Genomic DNA, 19,469 nt, shown 5'->3' with positions numbered 1-19,469 from the left:
GAATAATGAAGTCGGAATTATTTTAATATTATCTTTAAGAGGATCATTGTACTCTGTCGTCAAAATAGTTTGCTTACAACTATAGCTTCGTGCGGACTACATTTTAGTTTTCTGGGTACCCAGTATTTTCACACGCATGCTTCCAGCCCAGAACGCGACAGTCTGCTTCCTTTTCTTCCAGCCTGAACCCTTGGCATTCAGGACTGGAGCGGGGGTGGGGCGGTGGGAGAGGGATTTTAGAAGTTCATATTTGCCTGGGGCAGAACTTCTCAGGAGTATAAATTATTTTTGTCTTCTGGGTTTTCGCTGTAAAAATCCAGGGCAGAGACAAATTAATAGGGCGGCCCTTCTGCAACCTGTGGAGGGTCTCCACCCTGCGCACACCTCCCAGGATGTGCAGGGTGGTGTGGTGGTGTATTTCCCTTCAGCCTACGCCAGGTATTTTCCAAATTTCCATTCCAGGGGGTGGGGGGTGGGGTGGCGATAGTTGGCAACGCCGGACAACCGGCGGGTGCGAGGCCCCAGGAGGAGCCGGAGTGCCGCGTCGGCCCGACACGCGCCACAAGTGGTTTGGAGAAGGAGGGAGGAGCGCGGCGGCGCGGGCGAAGGGAAGCCCGTGCTTCTGGAAGTCACCTCCTGCCCAGCCCCCTGTCCCTCGTCCCTCATTCCTCCCTCTTTGCCTACTAGAGGAATGACGCCCGCGCCCGAACCTCCGTGCGCAAACAGCCGGGTGGGTGGACGCGCGGCCACCAAAACCGCCGCGACACCTCCACTCCCTGGGTGGAGGGCACAGCTGGGGCGGGGACGAGGGGGAGCGCCCGCACCTGGGGCGGCAGGTGCGGAGGCGGCGAGCTGGCCGGCGCGCGGGGGAGGTGGGGCGCACGGGGTAGGGGGCGCGGGCTCGCAGCCGCGGGCGCGTCCGAGCGCCGGGTGGGAGCCGGGCTGGGGCGTCGGGGCCGGCGGGCGGCCGGGGCAGCGGCGGCGGGACGCGCGGCCGGGAGGCCATTTCCTCACGGCGCCCCTGGCGGGGCCCGGCTGGCCTGCGCCTGGCCGCCGCCGCGCGAGTCGGACCGCCTGGCGGGCCGAAGGGGAAACCAGGTCACCGGCTGGCAGACGCGCCGCGGCGCGGGCGCCGGGGCCGGGGGAAGGCAGCGGCCGGGAGCGGGCCGGGGCGGGCCGGGCCGGGCGCGCGGGCCCGAGAGGCGGGGACTGGGTGCCCGGGCCGCGCTCGCTTCCTGCGCCTATAAAAGTGCAGCGGCCCCAGCGGGCCGGCGCGGCCCTGGCTGCGGCCGCCTCTCTTCGCCCGGGGAGTTGACATTTTGCAGGACTCGCGCGACGTCCCGTCGCCGGCGCTCCCCTGGACCCCGCCGCCGGGAGGAGGGGGCGGAGGAGGGTGGAGACTGCGGGGCTTGGCCAAGGAAGGCGCACATCCTCGGGCGGGCGGCCGTGACGCGGCGGGGATTAACTTTGCATGAATAATGTGAGTGCGCTGGCGAAGGAGACCTTCTGCTCCCGGGCTCGGGCAGCGCCCGCAGGCTGCCTTCCCCGGGCAGGGGCGCCCGACCCGGCCGGCTCGAGGGCACCGGTAATTTGGCGAAGGACGGCGCGGAGGCGGGGGTGCGGGGGGAGGGGGCGAGAGTCCCCGCAGTCCAGAGGGTGGGTGGGAGGGCGACGGGGGTGTCGCGGGAACCCCGAGGGGTGCGAGCGGCGACGCCGGGGGCGCGCGCGGGCGGGCGAGCGTGGGTGGGTGGGTGGCTGGCTGGGTGGGGTGTCAGCCGCCAGAGTACCTGCCTCCCGGGGCTCGCGCCCCAGCTTTGAGAGGAGGTGCCCTCTCCGCTCGGACACCGCTCGGGGAGCCACGGCGTGGGCAGCGGTTGGGCCGGGTGGCTGCGGCGGCCGTGTGCCTCAAACCCCGAGCCGGGCTATTGACAGCCTCCTTGTGAAATGGAGTTTGGCACCCTCAGCGCCGAACCGAGTGGAAGTTTCCATGATGAGGAAGTTCTGTGACACGAGGGTTCGGAAAAGGTTGGCAGGCACTGGGGCTGGGGCGGGTGGGGGAGGCGGTTTAAAGGGACTGTGGGCCCCCCATCCCCCTGTTCTCCTGCCCCGGAACTCCGCGCTGGGAGAGGAGAATAATCCTGCGTGTTGCGTGCGCCGTCGCCAGTGCCTGGCGACTCGGCTTCTCCCCGCCTCCTCGGGGCATCGGTGGCGGTTTCGCTCGCCTCCCGAGTCGCGCTTCTTGCTTCCCTTCTCTTGACGCAGCATCTTCCCCTGGGCCGACTCGAGTTGGTTCTGATCCCAGGAGTTGTGCCAGCTGTGCGCTCCGCATCTCACCCCCGCCACCCCTCGGAGAAGGACTCACTGAGGGGAGTTTTTACTCCCGGTGGATTTGGTCCTTCTCAGCTGCAGTTGTCATTTTGCAGGAGGATTTCCCAGTGACCATTGTAGGTCGTTATTAGTGCTGACTCTTAAGCCTTCTGATCTGTTTTAATGGGAGTGGGTGAGGTTTTTTTTTAATTTATTGAAGGTTAAATGTACAATTTTCCCCAAATGGGAAATTTTAAAGGAAGGGTCTCGAAGCATAACAATTCGTAAAGCAAGTCAAAGAAAAAGAGTTTACCTGAACATAGGAGCTCAGACTCTCCACCCTCCCCCTCTCAGCACACATTTAGAATTTGTGATGATTCGAACACTAAGAAAAATCAGTAAATAAATGAAACGAAGTCTTTCTCTTAGCGTGTTACTGGTGCTAGTCAGTTTTAAAGACCTGTTATGAGGTTCAAAAAATTAAGCATTCCTTGGACAGTGTTATTAATAACAGAAAACAGCAACTTCTAATACTGATAAACGTAGACCTTTGGGGCAACATCTTTATATTATTTGGCCGCCTTTTAGTTTACTATGCTTATTTACATTGCAATAATATATAGCACGCAATAGATTACAAGGTAATATAAATTGCATTCTAGTCAAAATATCCCATGATTCATTCTGAATATTCATGGTGACTACTCTGCCTTCTCATTGACTTCTGTTAAACTCTCTTATTCTGAAACAAGATAGGGGCTAGGAAACCTTAAAGAAAAAAGTGTTTTGATGAAAGTTATTTTGATCAAGGGATGTTTTCAGGAGTTTTCATGCCAGTTGGCTAAGTGTTTTAATTGACTCTAACAGAAATTCAATACTAAGCGATTTGTCTGGAGTATGAGAGGAGAAGGCACTGGTGAACAGCCACTTAATATTTGTGCACGTTAAACATACTATGAGAATCTTGTTTTTAAAGAATTTCGAAGTTTTCTTATATATCGGAAGTGGTATCATCAGCTAGTACATATGATTTGCCTTTCTTTCTCAGCAAGTGCAAGTAAATGATACTGAATATAGCCACAGACTATTTCTTTAATGAAGCAATTCCTGTTGGCATTACAATGCAAAGGCATAATTTTATCGACATCAACATATTGTTTTATAACTGACTTTGAAAGAGAAATAAATATTCCATTTCCCCCTCTTTTAGATGCTGTGTAGCAAATTCTACTATTGAGAAGAATTAAGACAACTTCCTTTTAATGTACCATCTTTGAGGGAAGGCAGTTTCTTAAAATTTTCTTAATTGCAGAGAAGATTGTGGGTCCCTTTCCTTGTCTGGGATTTTTGCAGTTGTTTGAAGCTTGGGGTGTGTGGAGCCAGAAATGGGATTGCACATTTCTTTTTTTTAGTAAGCTTGTCTTTTTGGTGGAAATCAGAGCAAAGGTGATTGGTTTCTTGAGCTCCTTTTTGTCATTTTATTGTAAGATGATGTGTTACCTTTTGAAAAGCGCTTCCCTGACCTTTTGAGCAAAGGCAGTCTCTCATTCCCTCTCAGAACCATCACATTGTTTTCCATTTCCTTGTTTCCCCCTTCCTTGGTCTTACTTGCAATCTGAATTGTTCATTTCAGTTGATGGCTTCTTAAGTACCTGTCTCCCCTGTCTTGTATACAGAGCCGGTGAGAAAGAGTCTTGACTACCTTGTTCACTCTTGATTCTCTAGCATCCTGAACAGTGCTTGGCACACAGTAGGTGCTGGGTAAATATTTGTTGAATAAATGAATAGTTGTGCCCGAACATTGTTTTTCCAAAAATACCTGACTATACAACTAAGTGGGTACCCACTGGGATTGCCAAGATCTGCACCTGTGTGTAGATGTGTGTGCCATGTATATAGGGTTCACTTGTTATCTCTCTCTCCTTTCTTTTCTTTTTTTTAATATGAAAGCTAGTCCCATTTTATGTAGTGACCGTGCAGAGTTATTCTGCAGTTTCTTCCTGGGGACATTTGCCTTGAGTACATGGAAAGCCTCAGCAGCTGTTTGTCTTACGTGTTACCTTGATTTACCTTGAATCCCTAAAGACATTGACCTTCAACTCTCTGGGTTTCAGCAGAATCTTTGTGAGTTCCAGAGGCATTGTCAGTGCTGAGAGTGAAATTCCAGGCAACAGACATCACTGGATGACAGCAATGCCTTCTCACTCAGCAGGTTCTGGCAGTGCCTCTGGCCTTGGCAGCCCTGAGGGGACCAAGGGCGTGGGGTAGTATAGCTGGTCGACAGAAGTGGCCGTTGGGGAAGGTGCAAGATGAAACTGTGGGGACCCGATGCAAGATAGAAATATCCCTTGGTAGTAGCTTAGGAAATAAGCTGGTGGTTACCCCGTGTGTAACTTAAGTCATTCAACCACTCCCCCCTTTCCCTTCCTGCACATTTATAAACAGATTCTGAACCAGAGGCTTGTGGGAAATACTGCACTGTCTGAGTTTTCAAGCAACCGGGGTGAGAATACACCAGGGGTCATCTTCAAATTAGCTATTCATGGAATCGCTTTTGGCAATTGAGATGAAAAGGAAATTACAATTGATGATTGTGGTAATTTGGTTTTGTTTAGAGAGTATTGACTTCCAGAAATGTGTCTCAGTTAAATGCATAGGAAAAATCCCACAAAGTGATGAAACTGGTAAAAATGGGAAAGGAAGAAAGACTAAAATCTTACGGAGGAGTAAAGATAATCTAACTGAAGTCATAAGTGCTTATTGCTTTTCAGGATCTAATTTAGCTCTGAGCTTCTCAGTAGCCAAGTTAACAGAAAAAAAGGGGGACTGGAGGTGGCAGGTGTGCATTGAAGTTGTAGGATAAATCAGGTAACATTTGTAGAGAGCTTGCAATGGTGCCTGGCAACTAGTATATACTCCTATGAAATGTCAAATCATATAATGGCCAATACTTGAACTTCATTTCTACAGAAGACAGTCAAGTGTTACCAACCCTTGAGGAAGAAAAAGGCAGAAGGCATAATAATGGAATGTCACCCAGTGGGACTTTACCTTTAGGGGCCTGAGCTACCACGGCCCAGCAGTGGAGATTCTGAACGCTGTCCCCAGGGCAGAAATAGAGCTCAGCAAACCTAGAGGAATGAATGGTTAACATGTTCTGTAGGCTGACTTTCTCAAATATCCAGTGTCTCAGCCAAGCTTTGAACTGGAGCAGTTGGAGAGGACCGAGGACAGCCAGGTACTTGAAAATGACCTCATGGCCTTCAACCTCTCTGAGCAGGTGGCCTCAATGCTTTGTGCTTTAGTCTGTGTAGTGCTCACCCTGCAGGGCAGTTTGTTTGTCTGTTTTGGTTTCGTTTCTGTCTTCCCCTCTAAACTGTGATGATGGGCCGTGGCTTTGTTCATCCTGGACTCCTAGCACCTAGCGAAGACCTTGACACCTGGGCACAGGGGAGTGCTCCTTGGAAGAGTGAATGGGAGGAGGAGAAGGGAGGTGCATCTCTTTCTTTTCTGATACTGCAGTAAGTGTCATCTTCTGACTTAGTTTTGCCCACAGTAAATGTTTGCTTCCCGGATTACATGTACGCAACATGGCTGAACATTTTGCCAGAAGGGCTTGTTCTAGTGTGCGAGCTAGTTAAGCAATAGATGGCAGGTTAACTCCGTGCTGGATTTCAAGTCATTTTGATCCCTTGATTTGATTCCTCCTTCAGTCTACAAAAATGTGTGTACCTACTCTGTGCTGGCCTTGCTAGTTGTTTTGCATCTCAGCATGTGGCCTAGTGACCTCTGAGACAATATGCCTTTATTAATGCAAAAGGATTCTGAAATAGTCTGCACGGTGATGGAATGGCCGTGCCTCCTGGGGCCCCTCATGTGGCCCCCTAGATGACACAAAGTTCTTTTAATCTGAGGAGGTGATTGTTCTGTGCTGCTTGTCGCCCACGTGTATCAGGTGTATCAGTGTAAATCGCAGTAGGATTCACCCAGGATTCTCTTGGGACCCGCATGCTGTGGGGTTGAATATGTGTAGGCCGGCGAGTCTCTGATGAAGGATGTTCACTCTCCGCCTTAAGTTCCCAGTGTGTTAGTCAATGGTGGCATTTAAGCAAGTGGGGAGGACGGAGAATGTCCAAATCACTGAGTCACGAGTCATAGATTTCCATATTCTCCTCTCGGGAACCAGGCCAGCTGACCGCCGGACTAGCGATCCATGTTTAACGCTGCTACCTTGTGGTCCTTACTGTCCTAATTTCAAGGGACTTGGGAGACTTTATGTACTGGCAGCTCTCCTTGGGCAGCACTATTTTTACTGAGTGAGAAACTGAGCTCTGCTGTGAACTTAAGTATCTTTTCCAAAATGGCAAGTCAGGAGAGCCTGGAATTTGGACCCAGGGACCTGGCTTCTGTTCCAGAAAGTGTGTTGTAGCCTTTCCATCATGACAATCAGACACTCTAACATAAACGTACACACGTATATATACAATATACATAATATTATATATACATAATATATAATAATGTGTGTATGTATGAAATGTATATATAACAGTATAATAATATGTATAATAGCATAGATGTATATGCACGTGTGTGTGTTGAGAGTAGATTGTAGATTGGGCACATGTAACAATTAGAGCAAATATTTTATTTTTAGTAGGGGAGGTAACTAAGTCTATTTATTTATTTTTAGAGGAGGTACAGGGGATTGAAGGCAGGACCTCGTGTATGCTAAGCATGCACTCTACCCTGCCCCCAACAATTAGGAAAGGATTAATCTGAACTGAGTAACTCATTCAACTTCCAAATTAAAAAAAAAAAGAGCTTTTAAGGACCATGGCTTCTCTTCTGTGACAAGAGTTTAGGGGTTTTTTTGGGAAGTCGTGAGTGATAAGCTGATGAAAGCGAAAGCTTGGACAGAGGAGCGCTGACTGACAGTGGGTGTGTCTCCTTCAACTGGGGAAATAGGGTCGTGTGACTGGAGGTTCAGCAATGTTTACGATGAGGAGGGTGGAGGAGAGAGCCGTGGTTTTCGTGGCATGGTGTACGATCACGGCATTGAGGAGGCCTCTGAGGGTTCTGACTCTGTGACACAGGTTGGTTAGTGGTTCTCAAGATGATTCAGACACAATTTTCCCTCTTCTGATTCTCTCAAGACTCTGTTTCTCTGGATGTCAGCAACGGTTTGTACAGAGTAGGTACTCAAAAAATCATGATTGGTATGAGCGATCATGACATTCCTGGGTTTGGGTCCACTTTTTCTTATTCCTCTCCCATGTGAGTAAATGTCTCCTTAACTTGCATGTCCGCACACGCAGAGCCTGCCTCTGTGACAAGTGTGTGTCATGTTCTCACATACAGGGGAGAAGGCACTGCTTGCCTCTGGCTTCAGCTGTGGTTCCCATGGTGAGAAATGCCACAGCCACACCGATGTCCCAAGCTGCAAGTCCTGTCATCACTTTCAGTCCTTCTCCATAGTCCTGAGTGTTTTGGCAGGTCCTCATCTTATTTTAGTTTTTACTTATGCTACTGTATGGGAAATCCTGAGTTTAACAACTTAACGCCAGCATCTTCAGAGCCTACTTTTATGCTTGTGTGTGCTATGAATCTCCAAGTAGGCGGGCAGTTTCCAAAACTTATTTGATCATCATATTCTTTGGTTGTTGTGTGTGTGTCTAAAACCGCAAATGGCTACAGTTCAGTGCAAGAGGTTGTGAGGAATAGTTCATAGCTTTCCACTTTAAAAAAATCTATCTTTCATAGGAAATCTTTCAGCTGTTTGTATTTGTGCTACCATTGCTGAAGTGTTTGCGATGATGTAAAAAAAAATCACACTAAATTGCCATTACCTTAAAAATGTTACAATCATAAAATATACCTTTTCTTGACTTCACTTCTGATGTTTAGGTATATTAATTTGCATACACCAAAGAATGGTTTATTTCTGCCATATACATTTTTGTTTCCCTTTTTCAGTTTCACTTAAGCTTCGTTGTAATTTCTACTCCACTGCCAGCATCTGGAAGTCTAGAATATGTTTGTATCTGAGTGGTAGTTACAACAGAAGAAAGCATAAGCTTATATATTCTTGTATTATTTGTCTTTTTTTTTTTAAACCTGGGGAACCTTATACAGGAAATCTTTTTAAAAACAATTTAAATTGTGGCCTATGTGGATGATGGACATATGAATTTATACTGTAGTGGAGTAGTTGTAAGGGACTCTTGAAAAAAAAAGTAACCCCAGGCATTTTGGCTTAATAATTTGACCTCACACTGTCGAGTCATACAGTCAGGTATTACTCAGCTGACAGCATCATCTGGAATGTACTCTACAAGCATATTCCTTTACTGCTAATTAAGAACGTGTTCAGATTTATCTTTATTGATGTTGCCATAAAAACTAAGCCATAAAATAAGTAAACTTGTTTTCTTTCTCCTGGGATCTGTCCATCCCTCCACCCATCTATTCATCCATCCATCCATCCATCCATCCACCCACCCATCCACCCATCACATATGCCTTGGGCACCTGCTGGGTGCCAGGCTCTATGGTAGGTTCACCATGGTGAACATTTGAGAATTCTTGCTGTAGAGATAGATGCTCAGTCTCCTGGGTCAACCTATAGGAGTTACTTTAGTATAGAGCAGTGTTTCTCAGCCTGTGAACTATTGACATTTGGGGCCGGATGCTGCTTTGCCGGATCCTGTGTCTTGTAGGATGTTTAGCAGCATACCTGGCCTCTGCCCACTATGTACCAGTAGTTCCCCTCCACACCCCAGTTGCAGCAATCAGAAGAGTCTCCATATATTACCAGATGTTTCAGAGGAGGCCAGATCACCCCCACTGGAAACCGCTGGTGTAGAGTTGAGAGCTAGGGCTGCAGAGTGCGAATGTGTGGTTTCAGATCTCGGCTTCACCTGGCTTCGTTGCACGTGCTGTTTCCTCATCTATAATGTGTGAAGGTTAAAGGAAATAATGTAGCACTTAACCTGCAAATAAGTGTTCCTAAATATTAGCTATCTGTAGTGGTGGTAGAATCACACTTCAACAATTACAATCAGTTACAATACTGGTAAGCTCTGTGATGGAGTAAGTACAATGGGGACCCATGGTCCAGGGCAGGGAGAGTTCTAGGTAGTGAGAACACCCTATACGAGTGTATGAAGTGGGGTAAAAGTATGAAGCATTTGGGAAATTGCAGGGAGCTTAGTCTGATGTGCAAAAGACAATGAATAGGCCTTTGGAGCAGGTGGGAGCCACATGGTGAAGACTGGCCTGGCCAAAAAAGGAAGATGAACTTTATCTTGACAGCATGAAGAGACTAAGGGATGTTCAGCACATCCTAAGGAATAGGTCTTGAGTGAGGCAGAGACTGGAGGTAATGAACCCAGATAGAGATTCTAGAATAATATGCCGAGAGATGAGAGCTGCTGGCACTGAGGCAGTTACATGTTGCCGTGAAGTCTTTGGGAACAGATTTCACTTTCTGCAAGATGTGGCAAAATTTTTTAAAATTTAATTTCAATAATGCATATTTTTAGCAAGCTGGCTCTACATTTAGGGGAACTTCAAGTTTAATTTGAAAGCAGATTACATGATAGGTTCTCTTTAAAGTGTTTTCAAATGAAGCTTAATTTAAAAACTATCTCACAGCCTATTCGTAGCTGACAGTTACTCAAGGATTTCTGTGCTATTAAGTGTTGATTTTCTAAATGATAGGGATTTTGTTTCTTTAATGATCAAAATTTGAATGGGTGGAGAGTCTGAATGAATGAGTGAATGATAGTGCCATTATGGAAATATCACCTGATAAAAAATAAAAATATTTTGAACAAGTCTTGACTTATCTGAGCTTTAATTTCCTTAGTCATGAAACCGTGAGAGTAAATAAATTTGGTAATTTCAAAGTTATCTTTAGCCCAGGCATTGGCAAACATTTTCTATAATAGGCCATATAATAAATATTTTCAGCTTTTCAGGGCTACTTAACACAGCCCTGTAGTACAAAAGCAGCAATAGATAATATGTAAATAGTCATGGCTGTGTACCAATAAAACTTTATTTATAAAAACAGAAGGTGAGTTGGAGCTTTCTAACACCTGCCATACCAGCCAGAGTCCAGTAGAAATATAATGTGAGCCACATATGCAGTTTAAAATTTTCTAGTAACCACGTTATAAATAAGTAAAAAGCAACCAGTGAGTTTAATTTCAATAGTATATTTTATTTCACCTAATACATCCAAAAATTATTAACATATAATCAATATAAGATAAGAAAGATATTTTACTTTTTTGTATGAAATCTTCAGTATCTGGTGTGTATTTTACACTTGCAGCACATCTCAGTTTCAACTAGCCACCTTTCAAGGGCTCAACGAGCCATTAGTGGCCAGTAGCCACTATCATTGGGCAATACGACTTTAGCCTTTAAAACTATGATTCTATCCAATTCAATGCAAAAATAAATGATATACATTATTTCAAGTGATGGAGACAAATTTTTTCTTGCCACACGTACTGCTTAGGAAAACACTATCTACACTTTGAAAGGAAATTAAAAAAAATACAAAGTGGCTGAGAAAAACAGAAGTTTATCTTTCACCCACGGGAAGTTGAAAATTGCTCTTCCTGATTAATTGGCGGCTCTGCTCTGGGTGGATTAAAGGAGTCCCCATTGCTTTGGTCTTGGGCTCCTCCGTCTCCAACTCAAGGCATCCAAGGTCATGTCTTCACTGCATCAGACCCCTGAGAGAGAGAGAGAGAGAGCAGGTCCCCGCCTCACAGCTGCTTTCCTGTGATGACTCCATACGGTGGAAGGGGAGCCAGAGTACGTGGTGATCAGTGAGCCGTCTTTGCCACCCTGTTGTTTTTCAGTTCTGTTTTTCGGTTCTGGTAAGGGTCGCCTCACATCACCGTCTGGGTACTTTCGAAGGCATTCCAAGTGATGGAACCGTCCTAATAGTCACGAAGACCATCCTCCTCCCTGACCTAATTCTGGTTCCTCACTTCCTGCTCACTCTTTTGGGGACCTCTTTGAGCCAGCTAGACCTGACCTGGCCTTCCAGTCCTTGACCATCATTTTGACTTCCTTGATAGATCTGGGTGGTTCGTATGTTCGTAGTACGGTGAGCTGGCTGATCAAGCCTGGTATTACTGCTGTGACATGAATGTGCTGCTATTTCTTTTTTTAAAGGAAACTCAAATTGAAAGTAGAGATATCAGGAGGCAGAGGCCAGAGCTGATTCTTGGTGTGTTGACGGAGATACTGAAGCCATTTTCCCGGAATCATCTTACAGAGCTTAGCCCATTTAAATAAATGCCTCATTATGAAATATCTTGCCTAAAAATAGCAATTTTCCTAGTATTTATTCTACTTATCATTCCTTACTACAAGAGAGAACCCTATTTTTTAGTCAGAAAGGATGTTTGTTTTCTTCGCCAATTATAAACACACTTGATCAAATATTGAGCCAGTTCATTGAAGTGCCTCTGGTGAAGGAAATGGAAGAGGGGCACGAATAATAAAAGCGAGGTCAGTGAAAGAACAAAGGAGCTCTTTCCCTCTAACCTTGTGTATTTTACCTTTCGGAAAACTTACCATTTAATTATTATTAAAAATGTCTTATTCTAAGAAATAAGGAAATGCAAAGTGCTAGTGTGTTTTGGATTATTAAGAAATAAGACCCACCAGTGATAAGACGTATCATGTTGAGGACATGTCAAAGGAAAAGAAAGAACTGTTTGCCTTTATATTACCCCAGGGAGGGCTTTGACGCCACCAGTCTATTTTTGTAAAATATTTTGCAATATTTTTGAAAATTAAAATTTGAGATATGAAGAAGTTAATCCTGATAAGGGCCTCTCGTGTACAGAATCCAGCTTAACTCTTTTTGGGAGGGGGTTGGGTGGGTAGGTAATTAATTTTATTTATTTATTTTTTTTAATGGAAGTGCTGGGGATTGAACCCAGGACCTCGTGCATGCTAAGCACACACTCTACCACTGAGCTATATCCCCTCCCCATCTAGAATCCCGCTAATTCTTGATATTCTATCATAAGGGAGTAATTCTCTCAGGAATCCCCAGCTTGTTACTGGCCCATCACTGGGCTTCCTGGGGCTCAGGGTAGCTTGCAGCGTGGCCACCAGTCAAATCCTATATTAAAGTTCTGTCATGGAGCAGGAAGGAGAGACACTTTCCTCTAAAGATTATGTGTGTTGTAGGGAGGGTGAAAACTGGGGATCCTGGGTCCTGGATTGGTTGAGAGCTAGAGTGTTGGAGAGAGTTCAGGAGTTACAGGAGAGGTGGGGGACATCCTACTGGCATTGAGTTGGATGCCAGGCTTTGCCCGCTTCTAGCTTTTGGTCTCTCTGGCAAGTTACTTAACTGCTTTGAACTTCAGTCACCCCATCTGTGCAACAAAAATAATATTGGTCCTTACTTCACAGCATTGTGGAGGAGATTAAATGGGATCATGGTAATAAACTGCTTAGCCAGTCTGTAGCACCTGTTGAATGCCCAAAACATGGGAAAATTTTATTCTCATCTTACTATTACAAAAGTTGTAAAATTGATTGTGTTAAGGAAACTTGCACCTCGGAAGTACAGAGCTCTGTTGTCCGAAAGACTGGAAATCAGAGAGATCTGGGAAGTCAACCTGCGAATTTCTGTGATTATTTTGCATCATTAGGTATTCTTTTTTGCAGTTTAACATTGTTACAATGTGTTGATTGGTAGCAGTCTTCTCTTTATAGATGTCCTAGCCCTTTTCAGCCTCAAGAGATATGTTCCATGGTCAGTCGTTGAACTTCGCAAACCTCAGGGTTTGTGGAATGTAAGAATAGATATTCGGTTACCTGCCCAGGACTCCAGCCTCTCGAACTCAGAGTTGGCTCTCCCACTTGGACTGGATGTGACGTTGGAGCTTACTTCCTTTTTTCATAGCATCTACTCGCCTCTCTCACTCTGACACTTTTTGACTATCCACGATCAAACTTCTTCTGCCCCTTAACGTCCAGTGCATAATTTTTCAATGCCTCTATTTCAACCCAGCTTCCTAATATCCTTTATTCAAGAGGCTCCCCAAGCCCTGATTAATTAGGATTGAAATCCACATTATCTCTGGTTCTGCTCTGCTGAAACATGCCACTTTAATGACACCTCCCTCACCCCTGCGTCCAAAGGGAATATTACAAGTTTAGTCACTTACTGCATGCATTTCTTCACTGGTCACTGTCCAAACCCCATATTGGCCAGTGAGATGGCTATTTCTTTGCTGGATTTGAAGTTCCAAGAGGGCAGGGGCTGTGTGTTGAACAAGCTCAGTGGAGTCTAGAAGGCAGCCCTGGCAGGTAGGTGCTGAGTAATGCTTTCCTGCTGTTTTGACCAACCGCACGCAGGCTGTTTTCGTATAATTAGGATGAATCTAATTTTAAAATGAACAACCGTGTGTCCTCAGATGAACCAGAATATACACTTACAAGGCGCTGCTGTCCTGCATTATAAATAAGGGAATAGGTTGTCCTGCAGAAAAGCTCTGCTGTTCTTTTCCCTTAAAGGGGGGGGGGAGGTAGCTCTCCACGCATGAGCACTGAGATAGAAGATCTTCCCATCGTCTTACCTAAGTTGGCAAGAAATCAGGACCCCAAAGTGGACGTTCTCTGCGAAGATGAAAGCGAGCAGGCATCCACAACCCACGAAGAGTGGCTTCTGAGGATTTGGAAAGAAGCATCCTTAAAAAATAGTTTACTGTGCACAGGGCCGGAAGCTTGGCACCTGATTCCCAGCCTGTGTGACAGCGGGACATTCCCAGGCGATGGCTTCGCGCTCCAGCAGGGCCACATTGGGAGGCTGTCAGGAAGTGCCCGCAGCATCGCTGTCTGCCGGCCTTCTGCTGGCGTGGGGAGCCCCTCAAGCTCCTAGCTTCTTCTGGAGATCTTTAGCATCCCAGAAGTCCCATGACAGGGAAGATGAGTGACTTAACATCTCCCCAAGGGGGTTCACAGTCCCCTTCTCTTCTTTGTCTGGCAGGGTTGTGAAAGAGCTGTTTCATTTTGCTCCTCTGTGGTTTTAAATCCCCACTGGTAATTCTTTAAAGTTCATTTGAGCCACGGGAGCCGTTCTTTTCATCTCTGCCTCCTCTCAGCCCTAGAGTGAGACCCGCTTCTTGGAGTCACGTGTTACTTATTTGAGTTCTTGCAGAAATCTGACTTCAGGGGCGCTTGAGACTAAGAGGGACTGTGCTCGCGTTGTCTGCCAGCCTTGAGCGAAAGATTTCTGTCTATTCCCCAATGGCAGAGAGAGGACTGTGCCCAAAGCTGTGTTTCTGATGGGCTGAAATTAGTGGGGCGAGGAGCCCAATGATTCTGTGCTCAGGACCTGGGGGTGGGAAGACCCGCCCCTCTAAGCGAGGGCTCCTGAGGACCCAGAGAGTTCTCACGTCAGAGGAAACTGGGACCAAGCGGCTGCCAGCCCAGGATTCCTTCAGAAGACTCGCCGTTAGAGTTTGGGTTCCCCAGAAGCACACCCTGAGATGAGAATTCAAGTGCAAGTTATTTGGGTGGAAAGTAAAGAAAACACTCATAAGAGAGTGGGGAAGAAGCCAGAACAGGGGTGAGAGGTGTTACCAAACCAGTTACCAGCGTGAGCGCATGGAGCTAGATCCTGCCGGGGAGCTCTGGGAGACGGTGTGGAACACATGTCTCATTGTTCCCCACCCAAGAGGCAAGGGAGCATGTACTTACTCACCAAAACCTGTCAGGCAATGGTCAAGGACTGCCTACAAAGGCGACTGATTTCCTGGCATTTCAGGACTACCACTTGGGTAGCCAAGAGCACACCTCCAGGCAAAGGAATGTAATTTTTGCCAGTCGGGAGATAAGCTGATGGGCACTAAAGTGGTGCCCGTGGGGTTGGGATCAGGGCACCAGCGGCATTTGCTACACGTAAGCCTTTCTTGTCAGTGGCATATTAGCCTGGAGGGCAGCCTGTGACCACCATTTCCACCCAAAGATCACTGGCCTCTCTCAGACTTCTGTTTTTGGTTCTCGTGAGGCACAGACTGCCTTTAGCTGGAGCAGTGGAGCTGACACCACCAGCAGTTGGTTCAGGATTGACCAGAGAGGGATCCAGTGAAGCAGAAGGCACAGCCAGATTCCCTCCCCGACCCCGCCCCAGCCTTCTCTCTCTCCCTCACTGCTGTCCTCTCTGAGATCTTGCTGGTCACCAGGAATAGCCTGGTGGTCCTGGTGAGTGCATTCTCTTCTTTCCTAAGAGTTTCTGCTCTTGTCTCTACCATGCCTTTTTTTTGGTCTCCCTGGAGCATGATTTCTCAACGTAGGTGCTATTGACCTTTGGGACAGATAATTCTTTGTTGGTGGGGGGCTGCCCTGTGCACTGTAGAATGTTTAGCAGCACCCCCACCCTCTACCCACTGGAAGTCATTAGCACTCCACCCCTGAATTATGACAATTAAAAATGTCTCCAGACGTTGCCAAGTGTCCCCTGAGAGGTGCAATTATCCCCATTGAAAATGACTTTCTTAGACCTCAGTTCCAAGTCTTACTCCTTCCTTCCCCCAAGCTCCACATCAGTGATCACTGCCCTTCACTATGATCCTGCTCTTCATGGGGGGGTGGGGAGAGACATTCCCAAATCTGGGAGATTGATTCTGATACCACCGCCTCTTCCACCGGCCCATGCCCTCCTCCAGCTACAAATCAAGATTCGCTGCCCTGGCTGGTCTGTCTGTCTTTTCCCTCGCTTCCTCCGTGTTCTCCCCACCCACATTGTCAACAGCTGCAATTTGGAAGATGCCAAATTTTCATTCCTGTTTCCTTTTTAAAGTCACCTGCTCAGTATAATAAAGCAAATATTATAATGGCAAATCAGCTAATAAAGTGAGATATAACATTTTTGAAAGTTATGTTCACACGTTCATTCTTTTATCAAACATTTCTCCAGCACCAAATACGTGCCAGGTATGTGCTTGGGTGCCGTGGTGAGCACACTGCCTTGTCCCTCCAGACAGGTACACAAAACAATTACACAAAAGACAGCCTCACCAAAACTAAGACTATTTTCATTTTATCAGAACACGTACACTCCAAATTCTGGAAGCTGGAAGTACAGAAAGCCAGTATTGTACCAGGAACAGTTCTAATTACTGCTCAGTATTTCCTAGTGTGGGAATTCAAACGCTACAGTTTAGAGTTATGAAATTACTCTTTGAACTACAGGATTTACCCCGGTCACATTCAGAAGTATGTTACGAGCGCAGTCCACCTCGACGAGCAGGTTTCACAGTTTAACAAGTGCCTGAAATGAAACGGTAATAAATCTTTCACACTCTGCTTGCCGACATCACGTTTGCTGTTTGTGCTTTGTTGAGACTAAGTCGTGGTGCACATGTTCAGGTCATCCCCCCAAGGGGTTTCCAGGCCATCACAAACAGGGTTGCCTTGGCACCCCCCCCCCCCGCCCCCAGCTTTCTTGGCTGAGAATTGGTTGTTGAGAAAGGAAGCAGAGTACGTATCACAGAGGAGAGGATGTTGAAGGCGTAAGGACTTCTTTGCTGCAGTGAGTGTGCTGTGGGTGGGTGGGCCCCACCGGGGGAGCGGTTAGACCTGGTCGTGGCCACATGGCTGTGGGGTGGTGGTGTGTCCTGTGCAGCCGTACTCCTCTGCACCGCCACTTCTCAGACCCTGCTGTCCCCAGTCAGCCCATCCACACCACTTCAAGATGATGGTAAAGGCAGAATCTTGGTGTCCCAGCCCTGCTCAGCCAGAACCTGCATTTCAGCCAGATCCCACGGTTCATGTGCGCACCTCAGCGGGAGGCGAGCTCTTGTCCTACTGGCACCTGTTACTTCACCGAAGTAAAAACATGCCGTCCAAGTGTGTAACCGCATTAGTGGGGGGACCCTGCGGGGTGTTGACTAACCCATTATATCTAAGTTTCTTGTTTTTTAAACTCAGTAATCCGCATGTTAGCGGGCTTTGAATCAACATAATGAATCACAATCAACAAAAGTTTTCAGTAAAAAAGACTAGGATAGAAGGTATTATAGTAAATCAAGTATTTTGAAACATTTGTTTTATTAAAAAAATGCACGCATGTGTGCACAACACCTTTATATGTATGTCCTGGGTCATGATAATAACAAAACAGAATTCTGGCTGGGGTTATGATGAAAAAAAAAGCAAGCAAGCAAGCAAAGCCCCCAAAATGAACATGTCTTGCTCTCTTTCTATGTCAGTGTTTAAACTAAAATAAAACCTCAGACCTCGGACATACGCCCCTTGACTCTCCCCTGAGATGGTGAGATTATATTCCCTAATTCAGATTCCTGAACAAGTAAAATGTCTAACTAGCATATACGAATGTTAAAATTATCTCAATTAATTACACATTAATGACATTAAGAATTTAAATTTCACACTCAGTTTCAAAAACCAATGCTCTATCAGAAGATGCCTCAAAATCTTGCAAAAGATACCTTTAAAGAGAAGCTCATTTTAAATCAGGAAAATTCAGCTGTACACAGACGGAAGGATGTCCCTAACCTGGAAAGGAATAATCATTTTGAACCCTAAAGAAACCCCCAGGTTATGAGAAAGACAGGGTATCCCCAACGTGGCAGTGCTGTTTTAAATTTCTGTATCCTCTGAGTTGTGACTGCTACAAACTTACAAAAACAAAGTATTTGGAAGTTTCAACATTGACATTTCTTCAATAGTCATTTAGCTTTGCAGATTTGGAAAAGTACAATTTCACTTTTCATTGAATTTTTTCAGCGGTTGCCAGCTTCAATCAGGGAGAGTGAAAAGAGAAAAATTAAAAGAGATGTGTATCATGGAGCTTTCCAGGGAGTTTTTGTCGAAGTTTGGAGCTTTAACCCTTCTGAAGGTATTAAACACCAGGCAGAAGGAAGGAAAGCCTGCATGCGGCCAAGGCGCCAGGACCTTGGGAGTCAGATTTCACCACGTGTGGGAAAGAACTAGCGTGGGGGGTGAGGCCAGGTCCCTGTGAAGGAGGGTGCTGATGCCAGCATGAGCCAGGTCACAGGGAAGTGCTTTCTTGCAGGCAGGATCCTGCCAGACGGAGTCCTCAGTGCAAGTGCCTTTGCCCTCCAGAGCAGGGGGCCAACCTTCAGAGCTGGTCCTGGGCTTGCCTCGGTCCTCTTGGCTCCTATCTCACCTTCTTCCCTCCTCTGCCCTGCCTCCGATTTTGCTGAAATGATTGTTCACCCCAGTGGGGCCTTAGAAAGACACCAGGGAGTTATTTAAAGCAGCATTTCATGAAACATGATTTCAAATATTCTTTTAAGGAACAGTTGAAAATGTTTTCTTTATTTTCTTCTATAGTAAGTATGTCAACTCTATAGACGCTTTGCTTTATTAAAGTTGAAAAAAAAATGATGATGTCCGTATTCTTTAAGATTGCTGTGTTGGGGGGATTTCGAAAATAATTTCACATGCTGTAAAAGGTGAGAAAACTAGTATTCCCTCTCAGGTGCAGGTGTGAATATACATGGTTTTGCTCATTTTTAAAAAACTGTGGGGAGGGTGGGGCAGGTACAGCTCAGTGGGAGAGCGCGTGCTTAGCATGCTTGAGGTCCTGGGTTCAATCCCCAGTACCTTCACTTAAAAAAATTGGGGGATTCCCCTCTTTAAAAAAACCAAAGCAAACAGAAAAAACAACTAACCAACCAAAAGATTAAAATAAAAAAACAACTATCCTGTTTCTTTGTTCCCAAAATTCCTTGCTAGTGTACAACTCTTTGAGAATACATACTTATCTATATATGTTCAAATTATATTATTTGAGTGTATATGAACATATATATTTTGAACATATACTGAATATATTAAATATATATCATTTGAAACCAAAATGAGAAAGGATATTGGAAACATTATAAATGGTTGCACTTTACAATTCCTTTCATTTATTTATTTCTAAATGGAATAAATTGCGATTCAGTATTGTGGCTTGCTTTTTTCCATAAATTGTGTTTTTACTTAAAGAAATAAAATATTAATTTGAATAATATCAACTTTGTAGTTATTCATATTTGTCAAAATGTATTTTTAGCAATTTTTTGCTTACTTGAAAAAAATCCACTGTTTCAGGCTCTCACTTCTTATTGCATGATGGT

The 19,469-nt window shown here is 45.8% G+C and overlaps 1 protein-coding gene across 6 annotated transcripts in view; it reads left to right on the top strand.

Moving 5' to 3' along the window:
* The first annotated feature begins 395 nt into the window (after nucleotides 1-395).
* Nucleotides 396-19,469, top strand: part of THRB (thyroid hormone receptor beta) — a 382,671-nt gene continuing 363,597 nt past the window's right edge. For 3 of the 6 annotated variants that reach the window (XM_072950281.1, XM_072949660.1, XM_072950024.1), the window contains exon 1: nucleotides 1,244-1,585. The gene's annotated coding sequence lies outside the window, so the exon portion shown is untranslated. Of the gene's footprint in view, nucleotides 439-1,243; nucleotides 1,586-1,771; nucleotides 2,026-19,469 lie in introns of those variants that run through there. The other 3 variants (XM_031677738.2, XM_072949695.1, XM_031677731.2) reach the window with 3 other exon arrangements.

Source organism: Vicugna pacos, chromosome 1 (genome assembly GCF_048564905.1).
Source record: "Vicugna pacos chromosome 1, VicPac4, whole genome shotgun sequence".
NCBI lineage: Eukaryota > Metazoa > Chordata > Mammalia > Artiodactyla > Camelidae > Vicugna > Vicugna pacos.
The sequence above is the reverse complement of the archived record's forward strand: the minus strand, read 5'-3'. Positions and strand labels throughout refer to the sequence as shown.